The sequence below is a fragment of the Giraffa tippelskirchi genome, chromosome 3 (genome assembly GCF_054371585.1).
Source record: "Giraffa tippelskirchi isolate mGirTip1 chromosome 3, T2T-mGirTip1v1.2.pri, whole genome shotgun sequence".
Taxonomy (NCBI): domain Eukaryota; kingdom Metazoa; phylum Chordata; class Mammalia; order Artiodactyla; family Giraffidae; genus Giraffa; species Giraffa tippelskirchi.
In genome coordinates this window covers 18,451,583-18,467,673 of record NC_137277.1, presented here as the reverse complement: position 1 = coordinate 18,467,673, position 16,091 = coordinate 18,451,583, and the positions used below count along the sequence as shown (strand labels likewise).

The window sequence follows — 16,091 nt, the reverse complement described above, 5'->3', positions numbered from 1 at the left end:
TTCAATGGCTCAGCGGGTTAAGAATCTGCCTGCAATGCAGGAGAGGCAGGTTTGATCTCTGGTTGGAAAGATCCACACAGTCAAAGGCTTTGGCATAGTCAATAAAGCAGAAATAGATGTTCTCTTGGAACTCTCTTGCTTTTTCGATGATCCAGCAGATGTTGGCAATTTGATCTCTGGCTCCTCTGCCTTTTCTAAAACCAGCTTCAACATCTGGAAGTTCACGGTTCACATATTGTTGAAGCCTGGCTTGGAGAATTTTGAGCATTACTTTACTAGCGTGTGAGATGAGTGCAATTGTGCAGTAGTTTGAGCATTCTTTGGCATTGCTTTTCTTTGGGATTGGAATGAAAACTAACCCTTTCCAGTCCTGTGGCCACTGCTGAATTTTCCAGATTTGCTGGCATATTGAGTGCAGCACTTTCACAGCATCATCGTTTAGGATTTGAAATAACTCAACTGGAATTCCATCACCTCCACTAGCTTTGTTCGTAGTGATGCTTTCTAAGGCCCACTTGACTTCACATTCCAGGATGTCTGGCTCTAGATGAGTGATCACACCATCATGATTATCTGGGTCGTGAAGATCTTTTTTGTACAGTTCTGTGTATTCTTGCCACCTCTTCTTAATATCTTCTGCTTCTGTTAGGTCCATACCATTTCTGTCCTTTATCGAGCCCATCTTTGCATGAAATGTTCCCTTGGTATCTCTAATTTTCTTGAAGAGATCTCTAGTCTTCCCCATTCTGTTGTTTTCCTCTATTTCTTTGCACTGATCACTGAGGAAGGCTTTCTTATCTCTACTTGCTATTCTTTGGAACTCTGCATTCAGATGGGAACATCTTTCCTTTTCTCCTTTGCTTTTCACTTCTCTTCTTTTCCCAGCTATTTGTAAGGCCTCCTCAGACAGCCATTTTGCTTTTTTTGCATTTCTTTTCCATGGGGATGGTCTTGATTCCTGTCTCCTGTACAATGTCACGCACCTCTGTCCATAGTTTACCAGGCACTCTGTCTATCAGATCTAGTCCCTTAAATCTATTTGTCACTTCCACTGTATAATCATAAGTGATTTGATTTAGGTCATACCTGAATGGTCTAGTGGTTTTCCCTATTTTGTCTGAATTTGGCAATAAGGAGTTCGAGATCTGAGCCACAGTCTGCTCCTGGTCTTGTTTTTGATGACTGTATAGAGTTTCTCCATCTTTGGCTGCAAAGAATATAATCAGTCTGATTTCGGTGTTGACTATCTGGTGATGTCCATGTGTAGAGTCTTCTCTTGTGTTGCTGGAAGAGGGTGTTTGTTATGACCAGTGAGTTCTCTTGGCAAAACTCTATTAGCCTTTGCCCTGCTTCATTCTGTACTCCAAGTCCAAATTTGCCTGTTACGCCAGCTGTTTCCTGACTTCCTACTTTTGCATTCCAGTCCCCTATAATGAAAAGGACATCTTTTTTGGGTGTTAGTTCTAATAGGTCTTGTAGGTCTTCATAGAATCGTTCAAGTTCAGCTTCTTCAGCATTACTGGTCAGGGCATAGACTTGGATTACCGTGATATTGAATGGTTTGCCTTGGAAATGAACAGAGATCATTCTGTCGTTTTTGAGATTGCATCCAAGTACTGCATTTCGGACTCTTTTGTTGACCATGATGGCTACTCCATTTCTTCTAAGGGATTCCTGCCCCCAGTAGTAGATATAATGGTCATCTGAGCTAAATTCACCCATTCCAGTCCATCTTAGTTCGCTGATTCCTAGAATGTCGAAGTTCACTCTTGCCATCTCCTGTTTGACCACTTCCAATTGGTCTTGATTCATGGACCTAACATTCCAGGTTCCTATGCAATATTGCGCTTTACAGCATCGGACTTTGCTTCTATCACCAGACATATCCACAGCTAGGTATTGTTTTTGCTTTGGCTCCATCCCATCATTCTTTCTGGAGTTATTTCTCTAGTGATCTCCAGCAGCATATTGGGCACCTACCAACCTGGGGAGTTCATCTTTCAGTGTCCTATCTTTTTGCCTTTTCATACTGTTTATGGGATTCTCAAGGCAAGAATACTGAAGTGGTTTGCCATGCCCTTCTCCAGTGGACCACATTCTGTCAGACCTCTCCACCATGACCCGTCTGTCTTGGGTGGCCCCACACAGCATGGCTTAGTTTCATTGAGATAGACAAGGCTGTGGTTCATGTGATCAGATTGACTAGTTTTCTGTGATTATAGTTTCAGTGTGTCTGCCCTCTGATGCCCTCTCACAACACCTACCATCTTACTTGGGTTTCTCTTACCTTGGACGTGGGGTATATCTTCACAGCTGCTCCAGCAAAGTGCAGGCACTGCTCCTTACCTTGGACAAGGGGTATCTACTCACCGTGGCCCCTCCTGACCTTGAATGTGGAGTAACTCCTCTCGGCCCTCCTGTGCCTACGCAGCCACAGCTCTTGTGGAAAATTCTTAAAGAGATGGGAATACCAGACCATCTGACCTGTCTCTTGAGAAACCTGTATACAGGTCAGGAAGCAACAGTTAGAACTGGACATGGAACAACAGACTGGCTCCAAATAGGAAAAGGAGTACGTCAAGGCTGTATATTGTCACCCTGCTTATTTAACTTATTTGCAGAGTACATCATGAGAAACGCTGGGCTGGAAGAAACACAAGCTGGAATCAAGATTGCCGGGAGAAATATCAATAACCTCAGATATGCAGATGACACCACCCTTATGGCAGAAAGTGAAGAAGAACTAAAGAGCCTCTTGATGAAAGTGAAAGAGGAGAGTGAAAAAGTTGGCTTAAAGCTCAACGTTCAGAAAACTAAGATCATGGCATCTGGTCCCATCACTTCATGGGAAATAGATGGGGAAACAGTGGAAACAGTGTCAGACTTTATTTTTTGGGGCTCCAAAATCACTGCTGATGGTGATTGCAGCCGTGAAATTAAAAGACTCTTACTCCTTGGAAGGAAGGTTATGGCCAACCTAGATAGCATATTTAAAAGCAGAGACATTACTCTGCCAACAAAGGTCTGTCTAGCCCAGGCTATGGTTTTTCCAGTAGTCGTGTATGGATGTGAGAGTTGGACGGTGAAGAAAGCTGAGTGCCGCAGAATTGATGCTTTTGAACTGTGGTGTTGGTGAAGACTCTTGAGTGTCCCTTGGACTGCAAGAAGACCCAACCAGTCCATCCTAAAGGAGATCAGTCCTGGGTGTTCATTGGAAGGACTGATGTTGAAGCTGAAACTCCAATACTTTGGCCACCTCATGTGAAGAGTTGACTCATTGGAAAAGATCCTATTGCTGGGAAGGATTGGGGGCAGGAGGAGAAGGGGACGACAGAGGATGACATGGCTGGATGGCGTCACTGACTCGATGGACATGGGTTTGGGTCGACTCTGGGAGTTGGTGATGGACAGGGAGGCCTGGCGTGTTGCGATTCATGGGGTCGCAACGAGTTGGACACGACTGAGCGACTGAACTGAACTGAACTGAACTGGAAAGATCCCCTGGAGAAGGAAATGGCAACCCACTCCAGTATTCCTGCCTGAAAAATCCCATGGATGGACAGCCTGGCAGACTATAGTCCAAAAGGTTGCAAACAATTGGATATGACTGAGCACGAGCATGACCTTGCCCTTTTTCCATGGGGTTGTCTTGAATTTGTAAGAATTTTCTGTATGGTAGGGCTGTTAACCTATGATTTCCCAACTGTATTGCACATTTAGAAAAAAATCTATTGTTAATCTAAACAACTGTGTTTATGGTCTATTTTTCCATCCAAAAATGGAACTTTCCTCAGTTTTAGTGAAAGTTGCTCAGTCGTGTCCAACTCTTTGCAACTCTATGGACCCCATGGACTATAAAGTCCATGGAATTCTCCAGGCCTGAATACTGGAGTGGGTAGTTGTTCCCTTCTCCAGGGGATCTTCCCAATCCAGGAATCGAACTGGGGTCTCCTGCATTGCAGGTGGATTCTTTACCAGCTGAGCTACCAGGGAAGCCCTTTATCAGCTTTACTGAGATATAATTGACATATAACATTGTGTAAGTTTAAGGTGTCCATCATGATCATTTGATAGATGTGTATATTGCAAAATTATTGTTTTAACATATATAGTTCTATTACAGCTTTGGGGTTTTTAGTCTTGGTTAAGATTTTCTCATTCTTACATTGTACATGTAGGCTTCTAGATTTTCATACAAGATTTTGTGAAATTATTTTGAGATACAATTGACATATAACATTAAGTTTAAGGTGTACAATATATTGGTGTGATACCTTTACATATAGCAATATGATCACTACAGTAGTGTTAGCTAAAACCTCCATCATATTTATCATTTCATTTTCTGTGTGTTGAGAACAGTTAAGATTTAATCTCTCAGCATTTTTGAAGTTTATAATACAGTATTATTGCATATAATCACTATGTTGTGAATTAGATCTCCAGAACTTATCTATCCACTAGTTGTAAAATACGTCACTTTTTTACATTTAAAAATTTTAATGCATCTAAAGTTCTTTTTTGTATTTGGTGTAAGATAAAGCTCTAGTTTTATTTTCTTTCATTTGGAAAGCCTGCTTTTGCAAAATCATTTTCATTTTTTTTCCCTGGTTAACTTAACAACCCCCTATGTTATATCTTAGAAACTCATGTGTGTGTGTTAGTCATTCAGTCCTGTCAAGACTCTTTGCGACCGCATGGACTGTAGCCCGCCAGGCTCCTCTGTCCTGGAATTCTCCAGGCAAGAATACTGGAGTGGGTTGCCAGTCCCTTCTCCAGGGGATCTTCCCAACCCAGGGATCGAACCTGGGTACTGGGACTTATTTCTGGATTCTCTATTCTGTTCTGATCTGTTTGTCTATTCCCATAGCAATGCTACGTCGATTTAACTCTGGAGGCTTCATAGTCTGTAAGGCAAGACCTCTTTTATTTTGTTCTTTTTCACAGTTTTCTTGGCACTCATTATCATCTGTAAAGTTTAAGATCATTGTAATCAATTAAAAAATTTTTTTTGAACTTAGAATGGTTAAGACAGTGGATCGAAAGAGTGAGTATTTGAGAAGACAGTCAGCAAGGGCAAAATTAAGTAGGGAAAAAAAACAATACTGGACGGGAGACGGGAATTTGGTGGGGATCGCCGTAGCTGGAAGCTTTAGGGGAGAGGAGACAGGGAGAGGGTTGGAGAAGAACTTGTTTACCGTATTCTGTTTTGGGCACCGGGGACTAAAAGGCAGTCCAACTTGGGGCAGTCACATTCCTTCATGCTCGTTTCTGTCCTAGCCCCACCCGGAAGTCCGCGAACAGCTGCAGGGCTGCCATGAGCATGTGTGTGCTGCCACCTACTGTCGCCTAGAGGCAGTGCAGACGAGCCTCCTCGCCCGACTCATGGAGATCTCTGACTAGACCAGGCGGGTCCAGACCAGAAACAATCTCACCCAGAAGCCTTCAGCTCTGGGCAGAAGATCCACTGTGTGTGTGTGTGTGTGTGTGTGTGTGTGTCTGTGTGTGTGTCTGTGTGTGTGTGTGTGTGTGTGTGTGTGTGTGGCGGAGAGGGGAGGAGTTCTTAGCCTGCACCTCCAGATGTCTAGTCAGACCCAGAAACGGCTTCAAACTTCCTGAACTCGAATCTCTCGCATCCCCACATCTTCTGATTTGCTAGGATTTGGAGCCACTGGTAGGGTCTTTTCCCGCCTTTCCTGAGATGATCATCTAGTGGGGGAGATAATAAGTCATTCCCCAAATTGTTTGATAAGTGAATCATGCAAGACAAGTCCCAGGGTGCTGCCGCTGAATGGGGTACTGTCAGTTCTAGTTCTGCGGTAGGAAAGCTCTAAAGGGCAGGAAGGGAAAGGGCTGGTAGAAGGGAGCCAGTCCTCGGAGAATGGCTCCAATTTGGGGCAGCAGGGAAGGGAGAATATATGACAAACAGGAGAAATGAGGATAAAGGACTTCCATTTCCAGTAATAATGGGCTACTGTTAGACCAACCTTCCCACTGAAAAAACTGCAAATGCTGCATAAAAGATTTTTTAAATCTTCTCAACGATATCACAGATATTTGACAAGAGAGTTAATGAATTTCCAGGTGAAGCCTAAGGTGAAGTGGGATCCCCTAAAGGCATTGGAAGATGGAGCAGAAGAAATTACCCAGAATGTGGAAAAGAGGGGCAAAAAGAGAAAAGAGACTGACAGACATGGAGGATAAATTTTAAAAAGTCAATCATAGATGAATAAGAGTTCTAGAAGAAAAAGACAAGAGAGTGTGGCAAGGGCAAGATTTGAAAGATAATGACTACAAATTTTCCAGTATTGATAAGGCATCAATCCACAAGTTCTAGGAGTTCAAATACCCAAATAGGATACACAAAACAGAACCTGCATGTAGATACATCACAGTGAAACTTGAGAATGCGGAATCTAGAATGAAAACCTTCAGTGTAGTCTTCTCAACCCAATAATGGAATCCAGAAGACAGTGGAATGAATGATACCTTGAACATGCTGGAAGAAAATAGCTTCTGACCTAGAGTTCAAGAGTGAATTTTCAAAGAAAACTAGTAAAACTAAGAAAGTTTGCTACCAGCAGAGCCTCGCTAAAGGAAATTCTAAAGGTTGCAATTCAAGCAGAAGGAGACTGATGCCAAATGGAAGGTCTAAGATGCAGGAAGGAATGAAGTTCAGTTCAGTTCAGTCACTCAGTCGTGTCCGACTCTTTGCCACCCCACGAACTGCAGCACGCCAGGCCTCTCTGTCCATCACCAACTCCCAGAGTCTACCCAAACCCATGTCCATCGAGTCAGTGATGCCATCCAACCATTTCACCCTCTGTCGTCCCCTTCTCCTCCTGCCCCCAATCCTTCCCAGCATTAGGGTCTTTTTCAATGAGTCAACTCTTCGCATGAGGTGGCTAAAGTATTGGAGCTTCAGCTTCAACATCAGTCCTTCCAATGAACACCCAGGATTGATCTCCTTTAGGATGGATTGATTGGCTCTCCTTGCAGTCCAAGGGACTCTCAAGAGTCTTCTCCAACACCACAGTTCAAAAGCATCAATTCTGCGGCACTCAGCTTTCTTCACCGTCCAACTCTCACATCCATACATGACCACTGGAAAAACCATAGCCTTGACTAGACAGACTTTGTTGGCAAAGTAATGTCTCTGCTTTTAAATATGCTATCTAGGTTGGCCATAACCTTCCTTCCAAGGAGTAAGCGTCTTTTAATTTCACGGCTGCAATCACCATCAGCAGTGATTTTGGAGCCCAAAAAAATAAAGTCTGACACTGTTTCCACTGTTTCCCCATCTATTTCCCATGAAGTGATGGGACCAGATGCCATGATCTTAGTTTTCTGAACGTTGAGCTTTAAGCCAACTTTTTCACTCTCCTCTTTCACTTTCATCAAGAGGCTCTTTAGTTCTTCTTCACTTTCTGCCATAAGGGTGGTGTCATCTGCATATCTGAGGTTATTGATATTTCTCCCGGCAATCTTGATTCCAGCTTGTGTTTCTTCCAGCCCAGCGTTTCTCATGATGTACTCTGCAAATAAGTTAAATAAGCAGGGTGACAATATACAGCCTTGACGTACTCCTTTTCCTATTTGGAGCCAGTCTGTTGTTCCATGTCCACTTCTAACTGTTGCTTCCTGACCTGTATACAGGTTTCTCAAGAGACAGGTCAGATGGTCTGGTATTCCCATCTCTTTCAGAATTTTCCACAGTTTATTGTGATCCACACAGTCAAAGGCTTTGGCATAGTCAATAAAGCAGAAATAGGTGTTTTTCTGGAACTCTCTCGCTTTTTCGATGATCCAGCGGATATTGGCAATTTGATCTCTGGCTCCTCTGCCTTTTCTAAAACCAGTTTGAACATCTGGAAGTTCACGGTTCACGTATTGCTGAAGCCTGGCTTGGAGAATTTTGAGCATTACTTTACTAGCGTGTGAGATGAGTGCAATTGTGCAGTAGTTTGAGCATTCTTTGGCATTGCCTTTCTTTGGGATTGGAACGAAAACTGACCTTTTCCAGTCCTGTGGCCACTGCTGAGTTTTCCAGATTTGCTGGCATATTGAGTGCAGCACTTTCACAGCATCATCTTTCAGGATTTGAAATAGCTCAACTGGAATTCCCTCACCTCCACTGGCTTTGTTCGTAGTGATGCTTTCTAAGGCCCACTTGACTTCACATTCCAGGATGTCTGGCTCTAGATGAGTGATCACACCATCGTGATTATCTGGGTCGTGAAGATCTTTTTTGTACAGTTCTTCTGTGTATTCTTGCCACCTCTTCTTAATATCTTCTGCTTCTGTTAGGTCCATACCATTTCTGTCCTTTATCAAGCCTATCTTTGCATGAAATGTTCCTTTGGTATCTCTAATTTTCTTGAAGAGATCTCTAGTCTTTCCCAATCTGTTGTTTTCCTCTATTTCTTTGCATTGATCGCTGAGGAAGGCTTTCTTATCTCTCCTTGCTATTCTTTGGAACTCTGCATTCAGATGGGAATATCTTTCCTTTTCTCCTTTGCTTTTCGCTTCTCTTCTCTTCCCAGGTATCTGTAAAGCCTCCTCAGACAGCCATTTTGCTTTTTTGCATTTCTTTTCCCTGGGGATTCTCTTGATCTCTGTCTCCTGTACAATGTCACGAACCTCTGTCCATAGTTCATCAGGCACTCTGTCTATCAGATCTAGTCCCTTAAATCTATTTGTCACTTCTACTGTATACTCATAAGGGATTTGATCTAGGTCATACCTGAATGGACTAGTGGTTTTCCCTACTTTCTTCAATTTAAGTCTGAAGACTTGTATACAAAAATGGAAACAACCCAAATATCTATCAACAGATGAATGGATAAACAGAAGTGGAACTTCCATCAATGGAATATTATTCAGTCATTAAAAGGAATAAGGTATTGATGTATGTTATGATACGTATGAATCTTTAAAACATTAAGTTAAATAAAAGAAGCCAGATATAAAAGGTCACATACTGAGTGATTCTGTTTATATGAAATGTCCAAAATGGGGAAGTCCATAAAGACAGAAGGTAGATTAGCAGTTGCCCAGACTAGGGTAAGAAAGTAATGGGGATGACTACTAATGAGTACAGGATTTATTTTGGGGGTGATAAAAATGTTATGAAACTGTCTAGTGATGATGATTGTACAATCTTGTGACTGTATTAAAAACCACTGAACTGTACACTTAAAATGATGAACTCTCTCTCAATTTAAAGAAATTTTTTAAGAAGTGAAAAGATATGTACATAAATCTAAATAAGTATTGATGATATACATAATAATAATGTCCAATGAGGTTAAAGAAGAGAATTAAAATGTACAACATAAATGATAAATTACGTTAAAGAGTTCTTTGGTCCAGGAGGAAAGCAAGTAAATATATTGATTATCTTTAGACTTTGATGCACAGTGTAGTGTTTAGGGTAGAGGCCAAAACAATATGCCCTCTATATAATTATATATCATCAATAAAGGAATAGAAACAAAGGCATGGAAATGGCAATCAGGCCTAGTGTGGCCAACTGGGTATCCATCTATTCGCAATAACACCTGGCTGCCAGGGACTACTGTTACTGGTTGGAGCGGACAGAGATTAGAGGAATCACAAGCAGGACCTGAAGGGTTGCCTGATTCTCCCTTCTCTTTTCACGTGACCAGGTATGTGGTGGTTCATCCTAGGTTCCATGCATGGTGCTGAGCGGCACTGGGGCCACACTGGTGCCTGGACTCGGCTTTCATGGAACTGTAGGTCCCAGAGAGGAAGCTGGAGTTCTGAACCAGAGCCCAGCCACACAGAAACTGGTAGGTCAGAGCAAGGAGCTCACCACTGATGCCAAGGGCAGTGGAAAGTCATTGAGAAATTTTGGGGAGTGGATGATGTGATCATGCCAGCTGGGGTGCAGAATAACTTGGGAGGAGACGTAAGTGGAACCATGCCAGAGATCTCACTGAGAGACGGCGAGAATGGAGCGCGTTGGGCAGACATGGCAGAGTAAATCGAGAGGACTGGGGGGAGTTGGGGGAGGGGGTGAGAAGAGGAGTCCCGGGAACTGAGAGGCAGAGGGCCAGGGACTTCCCATGCTCCTCAAAGTGCTGGTGGCTGAGCCAAGGCTGAGACTGGACCAGGGTCTCTTCACCACAATGTAGCCCATAGCATTAGAGACATGCTAACACCCGTGTGGAAATACAGGCCCATGAGAATCAGATGGTCGGGAGCCAGGAAACCCAGATTTAGCATCCTCAGCTTGCGAGTGACAGTTGAACCTACGAGAGGCCGAGTTGTCTGGAGAAAGAGCATGAGGGAAAGAGGAGAACCACAGCGCACAGCTGGGCTAGCCTGTGGATGTGCAACTAGCAGAGAGCAGAGTAGCAGGCTTCCAGCACAGCCCTTAACAGACCCCAGGCTTTACCGCTGTGGGATCTCAGGCCTCTCCCTAGCCTCTGCTTCTGTGGTGGACAGACTCTAAGATGTCCCCACCTCATGGGGTTTATGTTCTTCTGCGATCCCTTTTCCTTGCTTGTGAGAGGAGCCCTCTAGTTGCTAATTTTGTAGAATCTGGCAGAGGGGATGGGATGCCAGGCCCATGATTGGTTACATTTATATACGATTTATATATGACTCCTTGCTAGACAGCTCACTGGAGAGACGCTGCTTGCTGGCTTGGGGAAGCAAGAGGCCATGGGAGGCGTGATGGCGAGTGTCACGTGTCAGCTTGGCCAGGCTCTAGTACCTCGTTATTCAATCCCATCCACTTATCTAGATGTTTCTGTGGAAGTAACGTCTAGATGTGGTGAATACTACAGCTGATTCTAAGTACAGGAGATTATTCCCGGTAATGTGGGTGTGTGCTGTCTGCTAAGTCGCCTCAGTCATGTCTGACTGTTCGCGACCCCATGGACTGTAGCCCGCCAGGCTCCTCTGTCCTTGGGATTCACCAGGCAAGAATACTGGAGTGGGTTGGCATGCCCTCCTCCAGGGGATCTTACCCCCACAGGGGTCGAACCTGCATCTCTTATGTCTCCTGCATTGGCAGGTGAGTTCTTTACCCCTAGTGCCTCATCCAATCAGTCAAAAGGCTTTAGAACAAAACTGGGGAATTTCCTGGCAGTCCAGTGGGTTAGAACTCTGGGCTTACACTGCAGGGGACAGAGGTTCCATCCTTGGTCAGGGAACTTGCAAGCTGTGCCAAACAAGAAAAAAAGAAAAAGAAGAATAACAAAACTGAAGTTTCTCTGAGGAATAAAGAAATTCTGCCGTAAGACTGCAGCTTTAGCTCCTGCCTGACTGTTTCTACCCTGCTGATCTGCCCTATGAACTTCATACTTGCCAGCCCCCTTTTGGATGTAAGCTAATTCCTTGGAATAAATATCTTTATACCCACACACACATCCTACTGGTGCTTTTTCTCTGGAGGACACTGACTGATACATTGGGAAACCCCTTGTGGAAAGGAACTGCCTTCCGCCAACAACAGACAAGAAACTGAGATGGTCAGTATACCTTGGAGGAAATGAATTTTGCCAAAAACCTGATGGAATTTGGAAACAGAGTCTTCTCCAGTCAAACCTCCAGATAGGAACACGGTCCAGCTGACACCTTGACCGCAGCCTCGTGAGACCTTGAGCAGAGGGCCCACCCACTAAACCATGCCTCGACTTCTTTTTTGCTGCACTGCATAGCATGTGGGATCTTAGTTCCCCAATCAGAAATCAAACCCTCAGACTTCTGATACGTGTTGTTTTAAGCCATGAGGTTTGTAACAATTTGTCATGTAGCGATAGAAAACTAATACACTTCCCCATCTGTAAAAAAGGGGAGATTATAGTAGTCATGTCATTGAGCCATTATAGAGCTTCAGTGAGATAAACCAACAGCATGCTTGGCGCAGGGCCTGGCATGTATTTAGCACACAACAAATCAATAAACGTTAGGCCTGATTTTTCAACATCAGTTTGCAGTGGTCAGAGACTCAGAGATAAACTCAGAAGGTTCAGATTCATGGAGCACACAGACTTATCATATCTCATGAAAGGGGGAAAGCAGTCCTGAGCATTTAAGAGAGGCAGTAGGTAGCATGGGGCCTCCCAGGTGACTCAGTGGGTAGAGAATCTGCCTGCAATGCAGGAGACGAAGCAGCCGCGGGTTCGATCCCTGGGTCAGGAAGATCCCCTGCAGGAGGGCATGGCATCCCACTCCAGTATTCTCGCCTAGAGAATCCCATGGACAGAGGAGCCTGTCAGGCTACAGTCCATAGGGTTGAAAAGAGTCGGACATGACTGAAGCAACTGAGCACGCATGCACATAGGTAGCATGGTGGTTCAGCAACACACTTTGGAGCCAGACTGCCCAGGTCAGCCTGGCCCTGCCATTTGTCAGCTGTGTCACATCAGGCAGGTGACAAGCCTTTCTGGGCCTCACCTGTAAAACAATAAAAGAATGGCACCTGGCACTTATTAGGGCTATATAAGCATTATATAAGCATTAGTATATATATATATATATATATATATATATTGGAGAAGGCAATGGCACCCCACTCCAGCACTCTTGCCTGGAAAATCCCATGGAGGGAGGAGCCTGGGGGGCTACTGTCCATGGGGTCGCTAAGAGTCGGACACAACTGAGCGACTTCACTTTCACTTTTTGCTTTCATGCACTGGAGAAGGAAATGGCAACCCACTCCAGTATTCTTGCCTGGAGAATCCCAGGGACAGCGGAGCCTGGTGGGCTGCCATCTATGGGGTCGCACAGAGTCGGACACGACTGACGCGACTTAGCAGCATATATATATAAAAGCATTAATGGCTACTATTACTACGATTTGCCTGTGACACATAGCTCTCCAACTCCAAAGCATTAGGAGGTGAAATTAGTATGTATACATTTATCTACACCGACTGAGCAAAGAAAGATGGTCCAATAGACAATTACACCTTGGGGGATGCTCATTTTGCTTAAGCTTCCTATATTCTTGTCAAAGGATTCTGTTTGTGTGACTGCCTCAGTGGTGTCTGGGGATCAGGAAGGACCCTATCCGGCATAGAACTTTCCCCTCCCTTTATCCCTGGTAAAGAATCCGCCTGCCAATGCAGGACACGCAGGTTTGATCCCTGAGTCGGGAAGATCCCCTGGAGAAGGAAATGGCAACCCACTCCAGTACTCTTGCCTGGGAAATCCCATGGACAGAGGAGCTTGGTGGGCTGAAGTTCATCGCACACGACCTGGCGACTAAACAGCAACCCCTTATTTTCAGCACTTCACACGGCTACCGCTGCCCCAGGTCCCCGTATCCAGCAGAGGGCGCTACGGCCCCAAAATGCAACCGGCAGACGCTTCCGTTTCCTAAGAAGCCTGCACCTAGGGAGGGAGAGTACCTGACAGGGGGTGGGCCTGACTCCAGTCAGACCCTTTGTCCCAACTGGTCCCTTTCACTGCGCACTGGGCAAACTCTCTGGCACCCACCACCAGCTGGTTTTCCAGACTTCACGCTGCTCCTTGAAGCGTTTACTCAAGGCTGCAGCCCTCCAGCCCTCCCCTTGTTTGAACCCCCGAAGCTTCATTTCAGCAGTGAATCATCCCAGCCCTGTTACTCTTTCCAAATTCCATGACAGCACAGCTGTAAACCTCGGTCTGGGCCTCGAAGGAGCCTTCTGCCAGCCACCCACAGCCTTGTCCTTTTCCATCCTATTCCAGCTTCTCAAGAAAAAACTCACTCCACCCAGCTTACTTCTGCCTCAGTCTGCTGCAAGGCAAAGGACTATTTTTTTTTTTCATTCTTTTAGCTTAACAATTGTTTTGGGCCAAAGTTAGCCTCCTGCAGAAATGAAGATGTCTAATCTTTATAGAGCAACTACTACTGTGCCAGATATTGGTATAAGTACTTCCTATAATCCTATGAGGCTTGTTAGACCCATTCTACAGATGAGACAATTGAGGCACAGCAAGGTTCAGGTGCATATCTAAGATCATACAGCTAATAGCTGAGCTGGTAGTCAAAGCCTTGCAGTCTATTTCAGACAACCAGGCTTCTTAAACAAGATGCTATCTGAACCTTTAGCATAGACCTGAGGCTCCATCCCTGATTTCTATAACTGTGCTACCCAGTATGGATATCCAGTATGGTAACCACTAGCCATGTGACTACTGAGCGAATCTAAATTGAGAGGTCCTGTGAGTGTTAAATACACACTGAATTCCAAAGACTTAGCTTGAAATACATATGTATATAATATACAGCAATAAAAATTTTAATATTGATTGCATGTGGAAACGATCATATTTTGAATCTATTGAGTTAAATAAAATTATTATCAAAATTAATTTCACATGTTTCTTTCTACTCTTTAATGTGACTACTAAAACTTTTTATTTTTTATTAATTTTTTAAAGAACTTTTTAAATGGCATAGGTGGCTCACCTTTTATCTCCATGGGAAACAAAAGAGCTCTAGGAACTCTCACCTCGGTGGAAAGACAGACAGGCTCTCAGTTCTAAAATAAGGGAAAATGCGGCTTGTGTTATGACAAATGAGAACAAGGTGGTGTGAAAGGAGCCCAGGGCCGCTTTCAGCGTGGCGGTAGCTTTGAGTCAGACTTCCCAAGATCCTGGAGAGAGGAGCGGTGGGGGCAGCAAAAGCCAAAGCAGCCAAGCAGCCAGAACAGCAAGTCAAGACTGGGAGGCTGGGGCAGCTCATGCTCCGGGGATAAGCAGTGGAAGCCAAGGCCAGGAGACCTCAGACTGCGGGGGGCTTTGACTGTGAGGCCAAAGGCTCTTGGCAGGACGGAGCTCCAGACACTGAAAGTTGGGGAGAGTCTGGAGGGGCCGGAGAAATCCCCAGTGCGAGGCTCCGAGGGGAAGATGGGAGAGAGGGCGGGGCAGTGAGTGCCAGGCCCCGCCCCCTCCTCCTCCCAACTTGCTCTCCCCTTCCCAGGTCGCCCCTCCTCCAGCTCCTGGAGGGTGCGGGCGAACAGACTCCTCCGAGGAGTTTAGTTGTGGGAGGATGGCTCTTAAGGAGCATTTCCTGCCTTTGGCTCACAACTACTTCCTGCCCAGAGCGCCAAACCCTTGACCCCCATTAAATCCCTTCCTCCCAGGGGAGGTGGGTGGCCACTAGGGCCTCATGGGTTTCTCAGGTCCTGAGAGCCCCACCTCCGCCGCAGAAGGAGGCAGGATCCCAGGTGTCCAGAGGCCTAACCTCCCCAGACCCTTCTGAGGACCTGGAGTCCAGGCCTCGCAGTGAAACTCCCAGAGAACAGATTTTGGAGAGGAGAGGAGCCGACCCTGCCTCTCTGCCCTGGGGCGAAGATCTCGCTTTCCTTTCTTTGGGCCTGTTTACCCCTGTGTGCCCCTCAGCTATGGGTGGGAACTCACATCCCTTCTTCATCTATGGGGTAGGTTTTCTTCCCCAACAGAGGATCGGACTTTGTGAAAGGGGGGTGTGTGCAAATTCCGCAGGAAACAGTGCTAAGTGATTCCTTCCCTAGAACCACCTGGGGCCTCCATTTGCAATTTCCTTCCTGGTTCTGCTGTGAGGCTCCTCAGTTCAGTCGCTCAGTCCTGTCTGACTCTGACTCTTTGCGACTCCATGGACTGCAGCACACCAGGCTTCCCTGTCCTTCACTATCTCCTGAAGTTTGCACAAACTCATGTCCATTGAATCGGTGATGCCATCCAACCATCTTATCCTCTGTTGTCCCCTTCTCTTCCTGCCTTCAATCTTTCCCAGCATCAGGGTCTTTTCCAATGAGTCAGTCCTTTGCATCAGGTGGCCCAAGTATTGGAGTTTCAGCTTCAGCATCAGTCCTTCCAATGAATATTCAGGACTGATTTCCTTTAGCATGGACTGGTTGGATCTCCTTGCAGTCCAAGGGACTCTCAAGAGTCTTCTCCAACACCACAGTTCAAAAGGATCAATTCTTCAGTGCTCAGCTTTCTTTATGGTCCAACTCTCACATCTATACATGACTACTGGAAAAACCATAGCTTTGACTAGACAGACTTTTGTTGGCAAAGTAATGTCTCTGCTTTTTAATATGCTGTCTAGGTTGGTCATAGCTTTTCTTCTAAGGAGATTTCCTTCT

The 16,091-nt window shown here is 45.2% G+C and overlaps 1 long non-coding RNA gene across 1 annotated transcript; it reads right to left on the bottom strand.

Moving 5' to 3' along the window:
- Window positions 1-856: 856 nt before the first annotated feature.
- Window positions 857-14,825, bottom strand: LOC145541244 (uncharacterized). Its single transcript, XR_014078896.1, has 2 exons — window positions 14,429-14,825; window positions 857-2,500 (listed from the first exon to the last, which is right to left on the bottom strand). It is a non-coding gene; the product is annotated as an uncharacterized LOC145541244 (long non-coding RNA).
- Between the last annotated feature and the right edge of the window lie 1,266 nt (window positions 14,826-16,091).